A 14,483-nucleotide genomic window follows, 5' to 3' on the forward strand; every position below is an offset into this window, starting at 1 on the left:
TGGTGGAAATATTCCCAGACCTTGTTATGGTAGGTATGTTCTTTAAAATTCTTATCCAGTAGAGGTTTAAAGAAATAGGTGAAGCAAATATGACAAAATAATGACAACTGTTAAATCTAGGGGTTGGGCTCTTTTCTCTATTTTTCTATATATTTAAGTTTTTCAAAACAAAATATCAAAATACTCCTAATGAATATATATATGTATGTATGTACATACATATGCATTTTCTCAGCCCCTGAATCTGCTTCCATAGATTGAGAGTAAAAATTACACAGCAATGGAACAGCATGATAATCTTCACTTACGTTTGTAGTTTTGAAAACTACTTTTATCTAAAATAGAAAAAAGATGATAGATCCAGTCAGGGGGAGAAAAAAAACAAGATTATCCAACCACGCATTAGCCCACTTTCAGTCAGACGGGTGATGCAAAGTGCATTGTCTTTGGAAGTGTCAGCTCCAAGGTGAGATGAGGTGTGTGGGGTACAGGTCCCCTCTTTCACTCTGCCTTCAAACTTGGGTCTGACATTTTTTATTTATATTGTGTTTTTGCACATGTCATTTGAAGAAAAAGTAACATCAGCTGCTAAAAAAGTATACCTCGAAAACCACAGCTCCAGAACCGTCATCTCAAACCCAACAGAACTGTTTCAACTCATGTTTACCTCACTTGCACCGCCCCTCCTGCTGAAGTGTTGGAGGCTCCTGCCTAGAGGAGGCTGGGGACGTCCTGGGGACAGGAACCTCGCTCCTGCCCATTTATTCCCATCTGCTGCACACAGGGCCCAGCCACGACCCTCAGTACTGCCCACTCCATGAAGAAATGCCAGAGCAGGAGTCCAGTCTCACAAGAACCATAAGCATGGTAGGTCACAGACCCTGCTCGGAAAAGTATTTCCTGAAAAAGTCAAAGAGTCTTTCTGGAACCTCCCTTGATTTGTTGATTAAAAAAAAAAAAAAAAAAAAAAAAAAAAAAACCCGAACAGCTATTTCTAGTCTTCTAATGCCTCATCTTAGTAAAAAGCATCAAACATATCTTTCTGAAATTAAACTGCTTAAAAGCTTCACTATAGTCAACTGTCTAGAAATTGAGACTCCCTTTTCATGCTTTGGGAACTAATTTAAAACCCAGCCCTGTAGACAAAGGTCTTCTGGGGTTTCAGCACCCACGAAGATGTTAAGACCCCTTCCTTCCTTTTCCTAAAGCAGGGATTCTCAATGGGGAAACTTTTGCTCCCCAGGTATGACTGGAAACATTGCTGTCTGTGACAACTGTGATGGGGGCGAGGGTGGGGGCAGCTGTCAATTGCACCTAGTGGGTGGAAGTCAGGGATGCTGCTAAAACCCTACATACAATACACAAGACAGCCCCTAGAACAAAAAATTTTCCAGGCCCAAATGCCAATAATGCCAAAGGGAGAAACCCTACTCGAAGGATTTCAATCTTTTTTAGTCTGAATCTGTAACCATAGATTAAGGGGAATGAGCCAAGCAACTCTGGAGGGCAGTCCGTAAAAGCGATAAAACGTCCTTGGGAAGAGTGGAAACGGGAGTAAATTAACTTAGGTTTCCCTCTCCAGCTGGTGTGACCCCATCTCCGTTGAGCACATCATGCAACGCAGGTGGGAATGCTGCACGATGCAGCCACCGGCCCTTCCACCAACGCTGAGACCAACCAGAGGGGAGATCTGGCAAGTTGGGTGCCAGGAGACACAGGTCTGAAACTGTTAGGCACACATAATGCTACTCACTGAGGAGTGACTGACTTTATGAACTAAATTTTAAATCATTCAATATACCTCCGAGTAGCTGTCTGACCTGGAAAATCTCCTGTAATAAATTCATGTAATAAATTTCCTATTTTGAAGTTAGAGAGGCATACAGTTTTTCTTGACACAACATCAGTTTATCCCCGCCCATGAAAGAGTTGTTGAACAAAATGTTTGAAGATCATCCTTTGGAATCCAGCCCACAGTACCCAAATGTCTAGGCCCAGCCCTGCCTGTCCTCCAAAGGGGAGCCCTACTTCTGCGGGCTGGGGATTCTTGTCCTCAAGCTGTGGGACGGCACCATCTTGGTAAGACTTCTCAGTGAGACCACCAGAGGAGTCAAACGAGGGCTGTTCTCTGTTTTCCAAAATCCCTTTTCATTCCTGTGCCTTCCTTGCCCTGCCTTCCAAATAAGCCAACACCTACATGAAAGCATCCTTCTTTTTAAAACAAAAAGTCAGGTAATTCAAAGTTATAGCTCCAAAAGCAACTGCAATTCGGCCACGCTGCACATAGATCTATATAAAGATGTCGACTTTTATAACCCCCTGAGCTCTAGAAAGTGCAATCTAGCTGCCAAGAGACCAAATTTATGCATCTGGAATCTCAACTAGACTCATTCCTCCACACTTTTAGCATTAGAAATGTTTTAGCATTAGAAATATTTTGCACATTCACAGCCAAACCCAGGGCCCAACAGAGAAGGTGACACATCCCAGAACACAAGTAAGGATCAAAACGTGAACCTTTGAGGCCTGCTACCCACACCTCAGTGACTGTACAGATTAATAACCAAGCCAGCCTTGCCAGGACCGCCTGCACACAGTGCTCGGCAATGGCCACAAGAAGGCCGAGGTGCAGACGTCCACCAGATTGTCCCTGAGAGAAAACAGCATTTGATCTGTGAAGGTGACTGACTGCAGTGTACCTCACTGAGGTCTCTTCTGACACTCCTTGCTCCAGGAAAAGAGAGAGAGAGAGATCCAAGGGAAGGAAAACCCACTTTGCAGCCATTTGACTGGGTTCAAGTCCTTGCATCATCATTAGCCTTGTAGCCACAGCTGAGTTTCCCTGTCTAGAGGAGAGGGGTGATGAGGTCTGTCAGAGGGGCTGTAAGGACAAATTTGATGATGTGTGTAAAGCACACGCTGGGCACATATGACGGATCGATGGTGCCACTTCCCTTGCTTGACTCAGAGTGTGTGACGAGAGGAGTGAGGCTGGCTCCACCACCACACCCCTCTCAGAGGCGGCTGATGCCCTCATTGGGCTACTGGGACAGGGCAAAAGGCAGAGGAATGGACTGGGACAGAAGAGCTTGCCATCACCACCCCTTACCAAATGTTGGCTTTCTAACTAAACAGAGATAGTGCTTATGAGGGGAAGACCAAAACACATGACCCAGACCAAGAAATCCACACCAGGTTGCTCCCAGTCACCTCTGGTGGCAATGCCCACCGCAGGGAGAGCCAGCAAGGTCGCTTCCTATCCCCACCTTTCTGCTCTGGCAGGATTTAGTTGGATCTTTGTTTCTTGGTCCCACTGCACTTTTGACAGTGATTGGTCCCAGATCACAGAACCACTCAAAGCCATCATGCATGTAATTTGCATTGCAACCTCACAATGTTTAGGTCAGCTATCAGGATTGAAGAAAATGAAACAAACCAAAACCTGAGGCAACATTTTATCAAGTCAGTCATTCGGTGGCCATGTACACGGGGAAAATAAACACAGTAAGAAAGGTGAGCCACCACCATGCATCACAGTTTCCAGCATCGTCTCCCCTCTCCTCAGTCTCAACAGAGCCTTCTGCCTCCAAAACAACCAATCTTGTAAACAGAGGAGAGAGGGGGGTACTCACATACCTTTTCTGTGCATTTCTATCATTTGCTCTTTACTGCAATGGATCAAAAGGAAATGTATGGTAATAGCCTTGCCTTTTATTCCTTCCTAGGTTCTCTAATTCTGAAGGGGAGGGGTTCTGAAAGCATAGCACAGCTTAAAGGCTGGAGAAACCTGCCTCAGGATTCATACTGCAGAGCTTAGGAGTAAATATATATACTGAATCAGATGTTCCTCACTGGTGATGGTTCAAGGTTCCAGTCCACAGCTCTGTGCACCTGCTGTGTTAGAAGAAGGGAGAGGGAGGCTCACCAGAAACATCTGCCAGAATAGGACATGTATGGCCACCCCCGCACGAAGTCCTCTAAACTTAGCACTGGCTCTCAAACTTGGTTGCACCTTGAAATGGAGCTTTAAAGGTTACTGGCGCCTGGTTCTCACCTCACCCCCAGAAATTTCATGTGCTGCCAGGGTTGAGAACCATTGCAGAGAGGTTCCTCCCAAATACTGCATTAAGTGACAGGGTCCTCTGTCCTGCCCTTGTGTCTTCATGGAACTTAATGAACTGGGCTTCGACAGGAGCTAAGGGCACAATTTAGTCCATATGAGATTTCTAACAAGGGCCCCCAGTGCACTGTGCTAAGAAGGGTCTCTCCAGGAGCCTGTCCTGGATTCAAATCCTTCCTGTGCGCCTCAGGCCTGCCCCAACACAGATTCTCTTTGCCCTTACAGTCAATCGTCACTGTCTGTTTTCACAAAACAAACATAAGAAAACAATAAGAAATAACCACCTCCATCCAACAGACACAGAAACTTGATTAGGTAACTACTGTGCTCAATGATCAGCTGTTTAAAAATACAAGACTGTCTGACAGCTCATCCCTCTTCCCAGAGGAGACTTGGTTCTAGAAGAGAAGCTGCAGAAAACCAACAAGAGTGGCCTGGCCTTCCCCTGGGGCTTCACAGGAAGAGGTAGGGGGCAAGATGACTAATTCCTCACTTAGAGGCTCCTACAGGATCCTCAGGCAGGAGGGGGCATAGAGAGTGGAGGCAGACCGCTCAGCACAGCCTTGGCTTGGAGTCTTGATTAGCAAATAACAGAACACATCTGTACACGGCTCTGCGCTCCCAAACTTCTCCTCCAGCTCTCCCCTCCTCTCCTCTCCCGTCCCGTGTCCCACGGTGGCGCTGCAAAGCGGTGCCATGAATGCTGCTTTACACATGAGGAAACGGCACCTCGGTGAGGAGGGGGTGGCCTGCCTAACACTGCCCAGCTTTTGGGTGACGGAATCAAGAGAGGAACCCAGGTCTCTGGGCTCAGAGAGGCACCAGGCAGTGAAACAGCACCTTGGAAAGTACAGCCAGGCTGTGCCCGACTGACTCAAATGCGTGCTCCAAGGAGGTCTGGGTAAATCAAGCAGGAGGAACAGGTTGGAGCACTCTTAGATAAAGGAATACTGCAGTGAAATCTTCTTTTAGGAATAACAACAGCAGTAATAATAGCAAACATTTACCAGGTGCTGCCTAGTACTGGGTCCCATTTTGGCAGTTTAGAAACATCTCACTTAGTTCTTATTATGATGCAAGCAGTCAGTTATTACGGTTATCAAGTGTGGACTTGACATCACTGCTTAAAATTGCAATTAACCCCTGGCCATCCTGTCCCCCACCCCTTACCTTGTTCCACTTTTTTATTTCTGTAGCGTTTATGATCTCCTAACATACTATATTATTTACTTATTTATTATGTTTATTGCCTATCTTTGTCTCCCCTCCTCCCACCCCCAGTCAATTGTAAGGTTCCTTCATTAAAGAAAGAATTTTTGTTGGGGAGTTTTCTGGCGGTCCAGTGGTTAGGACTTGGCACTTTCACTGCCATGGCCCGGGTTCAATCCCTGCCCTGGGAACTAAGATCCCAGAAGCTGCACGGTGAGGGGAAAAAAAAAAAAAAAAGTTTTTGTCTTTTTTCCTCCCACTGATATATTCCAAGAGCTTAGAACAGTACCTGGTACAATGGATGTTTAATAAAACGGCTGCTGAATGAATAAATCATTTTACCTTTCAGAAAACTGAGTCTCTAAGTAACTTGTTTAAGATCACATAGCCAGTAGGAGGCAAAATTAGGATCCAAACATGTGTCTGAGTGACTTGATGACGTATGACCCCGAATGATTTCTTCCCCTCAATGTCAGCCCAACTTTTGTAAGACTTTCACGTTAGATCTTTTCAAACACGGAAAGCCACATGAACCAAACACATACTACATGTAGTTAAACTTGTGTTATAAATGTTCACATAGCTGTCTTTCTATTGAATATTTGTACAACTTGCACTAAAGCTAGAATAAATATTTTAAATGTTATATCCTTGATTTACATAAAAACTATATATAATTTTTAATGACATGGGAACATGAAAGTTGATACAAAATGGAGTATGTTTTATGGTTTCAATTATATAAGGGAAAAATGATAAGAATACTAGAAAAAATGCCGACATATAAACAAACATTGGGTTGCCTCAGGATGACATTGATGATTGTGGGTGATTTTCTTAAAATTATAAAGTTTTCTGAACTTCCCTGATGCTGTATAGTGATTGTGTATTACTCTGGGAATTCACCGATGGCTTTACAGTCCTAGAAAACCTTTAGATTCAAAGGAAGAAGAAAACCAAAGAGCTAGGTCTACAGCAATGCGACCCTTGCCCTGGTGAGGAGCTTTCCAACATACTTGGAATACACACCCCGAGACTCACATAGAAGAGATTAAAGGAACTAGAGATGGCCCATCTACAGACAAATGTCCTGGGGTCATAAAGGGGCAACTACATGGCCACCTCTAAGGCCCCCAGACAACCTTAGTATGTATCCATATAACCAATTCCAACAACCCAGGCTCCAAAGGGAAGGATCTGGCCTAAATGCAGAACCACGGGGGAAATATAACGGGGGAGGAGGGCTCACTGTCCACAATCTCTGGGTAAGAGGCCTAGGATGGCCTACCCACCTTCTAAGTTGCTATTATAAGGGTGTAAAGGGCCAGGTAGACACCTTTGCCTGCGAGTAATGAGCAAGAGTGGGGTGGGGGCAGGGCATGCAGTGTCCTGGAATCAGGAGGTTAGGGCTCAGATCCCACCTAGGGGCCATATGATACAAAGCAAGTGACTTATCCATATCTGTACCTCATTTTCCCCATAAGTTGTGGCAAGTGGCCTCTAAGAGGGACCTCAATGATCCCTGCCTCCTGGTATTCTCACTCTTATGTTATGCCCTTCCTTTGAGTGTGGGCTGAGCCCTAGACACTTGCTTCTAACAAATAGAATACAGCAAGTAATGGGATGTCACTTCCAAGATTAGGTTACAAAGGGACTGTGGATCTGTCTTGGCCGTTGTTCTCTTTGTCTCTTTCTCACTCTCTCTTGCTCTGAAAAAAGCCAACTGCCATGCTGTGAGCTGCCCTATGGAGGCTCATGTGGCAAGGAACTAAGGTAGGCTTCTGCCAGCAAATGCAAGGAACCAGCCCTCAGTCCAGCAGCTAAAAACCACATGAATGAGCTTGGAAGCAGATCCCACCAAAGGCGAGCCTTCAAACGAGACCTCAGCCTTGGCCTTGATGGCAGCCTTATGAGGGACGCCGTGCCAGAGGACACAACTAAGCCATGCCTGGATTCCTATCCCACAGAAATCATGAAATAATAAATACTTATTGTTTTAGGCTACTAAGTTCTGGGGCAATTTGTTATGCAGCAAATAAATAACTAATACATTTGTAAAAGGAGCCAATAATTGGACCAAATCCTGGGACAGACACGAAGATTAAACGAGAAAATGTCGGCAATGTATTTGGCAAATGCTTAGCACATAGATGAGAGGAGAATGGTGATGCCAGGGGCCCCAGGGGTATCTAAGGATCACCCGCTCCCTTCCCCACCGTGGTGGGGTGGAATCAGTCTGCTGTCCAGGCCACGACGGAATGAAAGGGAGGCCTAGTGCTCCATGCTCTTGCCTGGCCGAGTCTTTTCTTTTTTTTTTTTAATTTTTAAATTTAATTTTACTTTTTCTTATACGGCAGGTTCTTATTGGTCATCAATTTTATACACATCAGTGTATACATGTCAATTCCAATCTCCCAATTCATCCCACCAAACCACCCCCCACCGCCACTTTCCCCCCTTGGTGTCCATACGTTTGTCCTCTACATCAGTGCCTCAATCCCTGTCCTGCAAACTGGTCCATCTGCACCATATTTCTAGGTGCCATATATATGCATTAATATATGATATTTGTTTTTCTCTTTCTGATTTACTTCACTCTGTATGACAGTCTCTAGATCCATCCACATCTCAACAAATGACCCAATTTTGTTCCTTTTTATGGCTGAGTAATATTCCATTGTATATACGTACCACATCTTCTTTATCCATGGGCATTTAGGTTGCTTCCATGACCTGGCTATTGTAAATAGTGCTGCAGTGAACACTGGGGTGCATGTGCCTTTTTTTTTTTTTTTTGCGGTAAGTGGGCCTCTCACTGTTGTGGCCTCTCCCGTTGCAGAGCACAGGCTCCGGACATGCAGGCTCAGCGGCCATGGCTCACGGGCCCAGCCGCTCCGCGGCATGTGGGATCCTCCCGGACCGGGGCATGAACCCGTGTCCCCTGCATCGGCAGGCAGACTCTCAACCACTGCACCACCAGGGAAGCCCCTCATGTGTCTTTTTGAATTATGGTTTTCTCTGGGTATATGCCCAGTAGTGGGATTGCTGGATCATATGGTAATTCAATTTTTAGTTTTTTAAGGAACCTCCATACTGTTCTCCATAGTGGCTGTACCAATTTACATTCCCACCAACAGTGCAAGAGGGTTCCCTTTTCTCCACACCCTCTCCAGCATTTGTTGTTTGTAGATTTTCTGATGATGCCCATTCTAACTGGTGTGAGGTGATACCTCATTGTAGTTTGCATTTGCATTTCTCTAATAATTAGTGATGTTGAGCAGCTTTTCATGTACTTCTTGGCCACCTGTATGTCTTCTTTGGAGAAATGGCTATTTAGGTCTTCTGCCCATTTTTGGATTCAGTTGTTTGTTTTTTTAATATTGAGCTGAATGAGCTGTTTCTATATTTTGGAGATTAATCGTTTGTCCGTTGATTCGTTTGCAAATATTTTCTCCCATTCTGAGGGTTGTCTTTTCGTCTTCTTTATGGTTTCCTTTGCTATGCAAAAGCTTTGAAGTTTCATTAGGTCACATTTGTTTATTTTTGTTTTTATTTCCATTACTCTAGGAGGTGGATCAAAAAAGATCTTGCTGTGATTTATGTCAAAGAGTGTTCTTTCTATGTTTCTAAGAGTTTTATAGTGCCTGGTCTTACATTTAGGTCTCTAATCCATTTTGAGTTTATTTTGGTGTATGGCGGTCGGGAGTGTTCTAATTTCATTCTTTTACATGTAGCTGTCCAGTTTTCCCAGCACCACTTATTGAAGAGACTGTCTTTTCTCCATTGTATATCCTTGCCTCCTTTGTCATAGATTAGTTGACCATAGGTGCGTGGGTTTATCTCTGTGCTTTCTATCTTGTTCCATTGATCTATGCTTCTGTTTTTGTGCCAGTACCATATTGTCTTGATTACTGTAGCTTTGTAGTATATTCTGAAGTCAGAGAGTCTGATTCCTCCAGCTCCGTTTTTTTCCCTCAAGACTGCTTTGGCTATTCGGGGTCTTTTGTGTCTCCAGAGAAATTTTAAGAGTTTTGTTCTAGTTCCGTAAAAAATGCCATTGGTAATTTGATAGGGATTGCATTGAATCTGTAGATTGCTTTGGGTAGTACAGTCATTTTCACAATATTGATTCCTCCAATCTAAGAACATGGTATATCTCTCCATCTGCTGGTATCATCTTTAATTTCCTTCATTAGTGTCTTATAGTTTTCTGCATACAGGTCTTTTGTCTCCCTAGGTAGGTTTATTCCTAGGTATTTTATTCTTTTTGTTGCAATGGTAAATGGGAGCATTTCCTTAATTTCTCTTTCAGATTTTTCATCATTAGTGTATAGGAATGCAAGAGATTTCTGTGCATTAATTTTGTATCCTGCAACATTACCAAATTCATTGATTAGCTGTAGCAGTTTTCTGGTGGCATCTTTACTATTCTCTATGTATAGTATCATGTCATCTGCAAACAGTGACAGTTTTACTTCTTTTCCAATTTGTATTCCTTTTATTTCTTTTTCTTCTCTGATTGCCATGGCTAGGACTTCCAAAACTATGTTGAATAACAGTGGTGAGAGTGGATATCCTTGTCTTGTTCCTGAATTTAGAGGAAATGCTTTCAGTTTTTCACCACTGAGAATGATGTGTGCTGTGGGTTTGTCGTATATGGCCTTTATTATGTTGTCCATGCCCACTTTCTGGAGAGTTTTTATCATAAATGGGTGTTGAATTTTGCCAAAAGCTTTTTCTGCATCCATTGAGATCATCATATGGTTTTTATTCTTCAGTTTGCTACTATGGTGTATCACATTGATTGATTTGTGTATATTGAAGAATCCTTGCATCCCTGGGATAAATCCCACTTGATCATGGTGTATGATCCTTTTAATGTGTTGTTGGATTCTGTTTGCTAGTGTTTTGTTGAGGATTTTTGCATCTATATTCATCAGTGATATTGGTCTGTAATTTTCATTTTTTGTAGCATCTTTGTCTGGTTTTGGTATCAGGGTGATGGTGGCCTCATAGAATGAGTGTGGGAGTGTTCCTTCCTCTGCAGTTTTTTGGAAGAGTTTGAGAAGGATGGGTGTTAGCTCTTCTCTAAATGTTTGATAGCATTCACCTGTGAAGCCATCTGGTCCTGGACTTTTGTTTGTTGGAAGATTTTTAATCATAGTTTCAATTTCATTACTTGTGATTGGTCTTTTCATATTTTCTGTTCCTTCCTGGTTCAGTCTTGGGAAGTTATACCTTTCTAAGAATTTGTCTATTTCTTCCAGGTTGTCCATTTCATTGGCATAGAGTTGCTTGTAGTAGTCTCTTAGGATGCTTTGTATTTCCGTGGTGTCTGTTGCAACTTCTCCTTTTCCATTTCTAATTTTATTGATTTGAGTCCTCTCCCTCTTTTTCTTGATGAGTCTGGCTAATGGTTTATCAATTTTGTTTATCTTCTCAAAGAACCAGCTTTTAGTTTCATTGATCTTTGCTATTGTGTTCTTTGTTTCATTTATTTCTGCTCTGATATTTATGATTTCTTTCCTTCTGCTACCTTTGGGTTTTGTTTGTTCTTTCTCTAGTTCCTTTAGGTGTAAGGTTAGATTGTTTATTTGAGATTTTTCTTGTTTCTTGAGGTAGGCTTGTATAGCTATAAACTTCCCTCTTAGAACTGCTTTTGCTGCATCTCATAGGTTTTGGATTGTCGTGTTTTCATTGTCATTTGTCTCTAGGTGTTTTTTGAATCCTCTTTGATTTGTTCAGTGATCTCTTGGTTATTTAGTAACATATTGTTTAGCCTCCATGTGTTTGTGTTTTTTTACATTTTTTTCCCTGTAATTCATTTCTAATCTCATAGCGTTTTGGTCAGAAAAGATGCTTGATATGATTTCAATTTTCTTAAATTTACTGAGGCTTGATTTGTGACCCAAGATGTGATGTATCCTGGAGAATGTTCTGTGTGCACTTGAGGTGTTGGATCATGTTCACTCTCATTATTCTGAATCCTTGTTCTGGAAGGTTTCCTATCGCCACTTCATTTAGTTGTTTACCTGGGGTTTGATCTTGTTCCTTCATCTGGTACATAGCCCTCTGCCTTTTCATCTTGTCTATCTTTCTGTGAATGTGGATTTTGTTCCACAGGCTGCAGGACTGTAGTTCTTCTTGCTTCTGCTGTCCACCCTCTGGCGGATGAGGCTATCTAAGAGGCTTGTGCAAGTTTCCTGATGGGAGGGACTGGTGGTGGGTAGAGCTGGCTGTTGCTTTCGTGGGCTGAGCTCAGTAAAACTTTAATTCACTTCTGCTGATGGGTGGGACTGGGTTCCCTCCCTGTTGCTTGTTTGGCCTGAGGTGACCCAACACTGGAGCTTACCTGGTCTCTTTGGTGGGGCTAATGGCGGACTCTGGGAGGGCTCACACCAAGGAGTACTTCCCAGAACTTCTGCTGCTTGTGTCCTTGTCTCCACGGTGAGCCACAGCCACCCCCGCCTCTTCAGGAGACCCTCCAACCCTAGCAGGTAGGTCTGGTTCTCCCCTGGGTCACTGCTCCTTCCCCTGAATCCCGATGCGCACACTACTTTATGTGTGCCCTTCAAGAGTTGAGTCTCTTTCCCCTAGTCCTGTCGAAGTCTTGCAATCAAATCCCACTAGCCTCAAAGTCTGATTCTCTAGGAATTCCTCCTCCCGTTACCAGACCCCCAGGTTGGGAAGCCTGACGTGGGGCTCAGGATCTTCACTCCAGTGGGTTGACTTCTGTGGTATAAGTGTTCTCCAGTCTGTGAGTCACCCACCCAGCAGTTATGGGATTTGATTTTACTGTGATTACGCCCCTCCCACCGATTCATTGTGGCTTCTCCTTTGTCTTTGGATGTGGGGTATCTTTTTGGTGAGTTACAGTGTCTTCCTGTCGATGACTGTCCAGCAGCTAGTTGTGATTCTGGTGTTCTCACAAGAGGGAGTGAGAACACGTCCTTCTACTCTTCCATCTTGGTCACAATCTCCTGCCTGGCTGAGTCTTAAATGCCAAGTACATCTCCATCTTTTAGGACCCAAACTTTTTTTTTTTTTTGGGGGGGGGGTACGTGGGCCTCTCACTGTTGTGGCCTCTCCCGTTGCGGAGCACAGGCTCCGGACGCGCAGGCTCAGCGGCCATGGCTCACGGGCCCAGCCGCTCCGCGGCATGTGGGATCCTCCCGGACCGGGGCACGAACCCGCGTCCCCTGCATCGGCAGGCGGACTCTCAACCGCTGCGCCACCAGGGAAGCCCTAGGACCCAAACTTTTTGACCCTTTTATTTAAGTCCCCAAATTTTGTTCACCTTTCTAAACAGGCTGTCAGCTCCTGGAGGCAGGTGAAGATCAGTGGATGGAAGGAGTGAAGGGCAGGCAGGCTGAAGACCAGGGTCTCAGCACTGGACTCAGTCTGTGGGTCTGCTGTGGACTCACTGGTAACCCTGGACAAATGACTCATCTCTCTGGGCCTCACTTTCCTCATCTGGAAACTGCGACACTGTTGTGAGGATCAAGGAATCTGGAGAGGGTCAGCCTGCCTTTCCAACACTGTCTGGCCCAGTATTTATGCATAGCAGCTGCTCGATAAATCTTCATTAAAGTAACAAATACAACAAAATTCAGGACGTCAAGTGTCACTATATTTAAAAAACAAATTAAAGCTTTGAGACAGAGCCCTTGCAAGTTTTCTTAAATATAAAAGGTTTTCTAAAAAAGTATCAATAGAATGCCTTTGTTCTTGGAACTAGTCTGGCTTATTCACATTAAATGTTGTCAAGTAGGGGTTCACATGAGAAATGTCACTCCAATTCACAGTGAACCCAGTGTTCTAAGAAACCTGTCTGCAAAACCTTTGAACCTCTAAAGGCAAACGAAGAACCACGTTTACCTCCATTAGCAACTTCTACAATATCAAAAACAAATGGCTTTTCAAAAGGAGACATACTTGAGATCAGTTTCTCAGCTCCCTGGTATAACACTGGTTCAGAATTCTGTGTTTCTCCCCATTTAATCCACCAATGAGAAAACACTCACCAAGAGTCTACCTTACCGAGTCCTTATCCTGAGAGACTCAATAACTGGCTATCATGATAGAAAATGGAGGTACAGAGAATAAAAAGAAGGGAATTTCCATCCAACTCAGGGCTCTTTCCTCATTTACTCACTGAATTATTCCACAGAGATTTATTGAGTACCAACAACATATGGGCATTAGGTCAGGGGGCATGAAGATTCAGGCCACCTACCTATACATTAAGCCTTTTCACAGTCTCTCCTCCCTTAAGCAGTTTCTCTGAACTGTCCGCCCCATTCCTATCCCATTCACACCCATTTGTGTCAGAGAGAAAAGAGAGGCAATCCATCACCCACCTTACCTCCCATAGGCATTCCAGGCCCTAGACCCATCCCTCCCACCTCTCCAGTTCTGCTTTATTCCATTGCATTTGCAGCTTTCCCAACAACTCTTTGTCATCTACAGTCCTAGCCAGGGGTCCCTGTTCTAGACCACACGGCCACTGCTTCCTCCCTCCTAAACTATTTGTTACCCCCCATGACTGCCACTGCCCAGGCTTCTTCAGCTTCACTGTCCGCTTCATCTTGGCTTTATCTTCTCATCCCTCTTCCTTCAACCATCTGTTTAATTCCATCTTGGCTGAGTTTCTCCCTCTGGCCTCCTTTACCTTCCCTGTTCTCCTCCTTTCTGCAGAACTGAGGGAACAGGTGTTAATATCAGGGTAATTAATAAATCATGAACCTAGGCATTTGTTTAAGAACTCATTTTTACATAATTATGTTTCTTCATCTCAGGACTAACTTTAGACTGAAAATGAGCATTTAATGAAAATTGAAAATGACAAATGCTAGACACTCTGCTTTTATAGAGCATGTATTTTATTCTTAAAGGTCTTGTTTTTCAAATCTAGGGCTACAGCTAAATTTTCAAGTAATTTGAAAGATTCATGTTCTACATGTTCTTGAAGCCAATTTAGAGAATGAATATTAAGTGAAGGGAAATCATGGTCTTCGCAGTTCTGAAGACAACTCACACTTTCTGAACTGAAATCAGACTCATCAGTAAGCTCCTCTTTTGCTATTTTCTTGACCACTATTTTTTTTAATTTAATTTAATTTATTTATTTATTATTTTTGGCGTCATTGGGTCT

At 43.6% G+C, this 14,483-nt stretch overlaps 1 protein-coding gene across 1 annotated transcript in view; it reads right to left on the reverse strand.

Moving 5' to 3' along the window:
• Positions 1–14,483, reverse strand: part of LARS2 (leucyl-tRNA synthetase 2, mitochondrial) — a 162,136-nt gene that overhangs the window by 97,911 nt on the left and 49,742 nt on the right. The window lies entirely within an intron of this gene.

Source organism: Leucopleurus acutus (genome assembly GCF_964270905.1).
Source record: "Leucopleurus acutus genome assembly, chromosome: 10".
NCBI classification, from domain to species: domain Eukaryota; kingdom Metazoa; phylum Chordata; class Mammalia; order Artiodactyla; family Delphinidae; genus Leucopleurus; species Leucopleurus acutus.